We start from the raw sequence: 3801 nt of genomic DNA, 5'->3' as shown, positions 1-3801 counted from the left end.
CTGCTGTAATCATCAATAAAAGTTACGAAGTGTAGGTATTCACTGACAGACGGTGTTTGTACTGGTCCTAAAACATCAAGTGTGAACGACTTCTAGCGGTTTAGATGATCTGAATTTCGATTCTTTGGGAGACGGAAAATCAGTTAGTTTACATTTTATGCACTGAATGCATTTGGTATCATGTTTACAATTATCTAGTTTAATTCCTTCAGCGAGTTCTTTGTTTACAAGTTGTTTGATTGCGTCATCGTTTCTGTGGCCGAGGCGTCTATGCCAAAGTTGAACACAGTTCTCATTTTTGCACTGAAATTCTACATGAACTGATGGTTCATTATTCCTGTCTATTGGTTTAATTTGGTAAAGATTATTAGTTGCGTGACATTCTAGACTAATCTGATCTCCTTTCGCGATCATACGTTTATTTCCTTCAAACAGAACGGAAAGTCCTTTTTCTGTTATTTTCTTAACTGAGATTAATTTCGTTTCTAATTCAGGAGCGTATAAAATTTCCGATAATACAATTTCAGTTATTTTTTTTAGCATTTAATGTTTTAAAACGGACAGTTCCTATCGCCGTTGATTTAATACATTGCCCATTCGCAGTTATAATATCTGACGGATTTTATGTGTTTACATTCCGTGAAATATTTCTTATTATTTACCAGGTGATTACTTGCTCCGCTGTCGAAAATAAAACTCTCGGATGATTGAAGTACGGTGTAGTTAATAGACATAGCGACGCTGTCACATCTGGATTCGATTTCCGGTGTTTTAATTTTTGTTTGTTGTTGATTCATCGCGAGGTTACCGACATGCTTTGCTTGGCGTGTTTTAGAATCCGCGTATGTTTTCTTTGAGCTTTGGCGCGGTTCATTTCTTTGTTTCGATTTTAGATGATAACACTCTGATCAAAATGATTATTTTTATGACAATATGAGCAAAACTTTTCTCTCTTTGTCTTGTTTTGAAATGAGGCTTTAAATGCCTTTGAATCTGATGAATTATTTTCAACTCTCTTGTTAAATTCGTCAATTAATTTCCCTTTTAAGAATTCTGGATTCAGTTCCGATTCTGCTCTGGCTTCAAGAGCCGTAATGAGCGTATCGTAAGAACTAGGCATTGAACAAAGCAAAAGTGCCGAAACGTGTTCGTCTTTTATGATCTCACCTATTGAATTGAGTTTATCGACTAACTCCAGTAATGTGTTTATATGTGTTTGCATATTTCCGTCTTCTTCAAGCTTCAAACTGTAAAGCTTTCGCAAAAGAAATAGTTTACTTGAAAGATTAGACCTTTCATGTACTTATCTAAGCTTTTCTCAGGTGGCTTTAGCAGTAGTTTCATGTTTAATGTGAATTATTTGGTTGTCTTCGATAAATAAATTTATCATCGCACGACATTGCCGATCCCGCTTACTCCATTGTTCTGTAATGGGGCTAGGAGGTACATCTTCGATTACATCGTAAAGATCCTCCTTTATTATTTGCATTTGCATTTTGAATTTCCATGTTGAGTAATTGCTGGAATTCAGTTTTGCAATTTGTATTTGACTTGAATTCAACATTTTTGTATCGTCGAAAAATTCATTTTCGGTTTTAATATGAAACTACAGTTTAGGTTTTACCTTTTTTTTTTTTTTATTTAATTAGCTATGATCTTTTCATCAGTCTCATAATCTTTTGTTGTAAAACATTTCATAGCCTCGAAATTTCACAACAAATTAATAAAAATAGAGAGCAAAATGATTCTTCTTACCTTGTATCCAGCGCAGCATCAAGCAAGATCATACCTAATTAACTTGTAATCCAAAATAGGTGTAGACGGAAATTGTAAGATCACAAAACGCATTCTTTATTATTACATGAAAAATAGATAAAAATTCGTATGTATTCCAAATACATATTGAAAAAGGAGTTATGTTATAGAGAGTATCATATCACTGTCCTATACAGAAGGAGTGAGAAAACTAAGTATATAAAGAATAAGAGAGTTACACAGTTAACTCTTTTGCAGAGTTTCCAGGTCATACAGTTTATCGCGCTATTGGCGACAGTCCATCACTATATGCATACCAACACCCCTACGTGATGGGCAGAATCGCCATTTGCAGCGATTGTGGAACACAGGCTTGCCTAGTGGTTTGGTGAGTAGATCCGCAATCATGTCGAAGCTTCTGCAGTAGTCTAGGCACAGGATCCCGTTTTGTTGAAGTTCACGCAGGTAGTGGTATTTCACGTCTATATGTTTCGTTCTGGAGCTATTTTTCTCCGTTTGTGATAGTTTGATGCACGATTTGTTATCTTCATAAAGAGTAATCGGCAGATTTTGTTTTAGTCCTAGATCTTTAAGCAAATTTAACAGCCATTGCGCTTCTTGTGCTGTATTAGCTGCTGCAATATATTCTGCTTCAGTTGAGGATAGTGCAATTGCAGTTTTGACGTTTGCTGCTCCATGAAATGCAGTTATTTCCTAGTTTGAATATGTATCCGCTAATGGATTTTCTTGATGTTCTGTCATTTGCCCAATCTGCATCCGAATATGCAGTTAGTATAGGTTCTTGAATTCTGTTAGAGACCAACTTAAAGTCTTTAGTTGTGTGCAAGTATCGAATGAGTTTCTTGACAGCATTCCAATCGGTGTTTCGAGGTTTTTCGTTTCTTTTACTCAGTAGATTGACTGCACATGCTATATCTGGTCTGCTGATTGTTGCAATATATAATAATGCCCCTACTGCTTGTCTGTATTCTGTATTATCCTCTAGAAGATCATCTTCAGCTTCTAGTTTGCAGTAATTTGTTTCCATTGGCGTATATGTTGGTTTTTCGTTCTGAAGTCCAAACTTTTGAACTATTTCTTCGATTTTATTCTTTTGGTTTATGGCAAAAGTTCCATCTTTAAATCTTTCAATGTTTATGCCGAGATAGTAGGTGACTTCTCCTAGGTTTTTGATTTCGAATTTAGCGTTGAATTGTTGGATTGTTTCCATTACATCTTCTTCTCTTTCACTTCCTACAAGCATATCATCTACATATAATATTATATATGTGAATTTTCCATTGATATTTTTGTAAAACAAGCATGGGTCTGCTTTACTTTGTTTAAATGACATGTTTAGAAGTATTTTTCCAATTTTCAGATTCCAAGCTCTAGCGGCTTGTTTTAAACCATACATAGATTTCTTCAGCTTGCAAACTTTATTTTCATTTCCAGCTTTTGAGTATCCTTCGGGTTGAGTCATGTAAATTTCTTCTTCTAGTGCTGCATGAAGGAAAGCTGTTTTGACATCGATATGTCTGACAGACATATTCTTATACGAAGCTGCACATCGGAAGGCTCGTAGCGTTGTGAATGTTACTACAGGAGCAAAGGTTTCATCATAGTCAGATCCAAACTTCTGGCTAAATCCTTTTGCGACTAATCTGGCTTTGTATCTTTCAATTTTTCCTTCTGCATTGAGCTTTGTCTTGAAAGACCATTTGCATCCTATTGGTAAATCAACTAATTCCCAAGTGTTGTTTTCTCTAGTGAATTAATTTCTTCTCGAACAGCTGTTAGCCATTTTTGTTTTTCATTTTCTTCCAAACTTTGAATTTCCTTCCAGGTTTTGGGTTCGGAGGAGATTGGATATTTGGCATGGAATCCGTAGCGATCAGGAGGTTTACCTTTTGTGAATCTGTTCGATCTTCTGAGTTCCAAAGGTTCTTCTTCCAAAGGTTCCAAAGGTTTGTGTTCTGATATTTCTTCCTCTTCGGGTTCTTCTATTTTTATTTCCCGTTTTGAGCTTTCTTCCTTAGAATTTTC

General features: G+C 35.5%; 1 pseudogene; it reads right to left on the bottom strand.

The window, feature by feature from the left end:
• Positions 1 to 2407: 2407 nt before the first annotated feature.
• On the bottom strand, positions 2408 to 3019 carry LOC146998120 (uncharacterized; annotated as a pseudogene).
• Positions 3020 to 3801: the final 782 nt, after the last annotated feature.

The sequence above is a fragment of the Stegodyphus dumicola genome, chromosome 3 (assembly GCF_044657685.1).
Source record: "Stegodyphus dumicola isolate Sdum_Otavi_A_Nest chromosome 3, ASM4465768v1".
Taxonomy (NCBI): domain Eukaryota; kingdom Metazoa; phylum Arthropoda; class Arachnida; order Araneae; family Eresidae; genus Stegodyphus; species Stegodyphus dumicola.
Note: the sequence above shows the minus strand (reverse complement) of the source record. Positions and strands in the feature narration are given on the sequence as shown.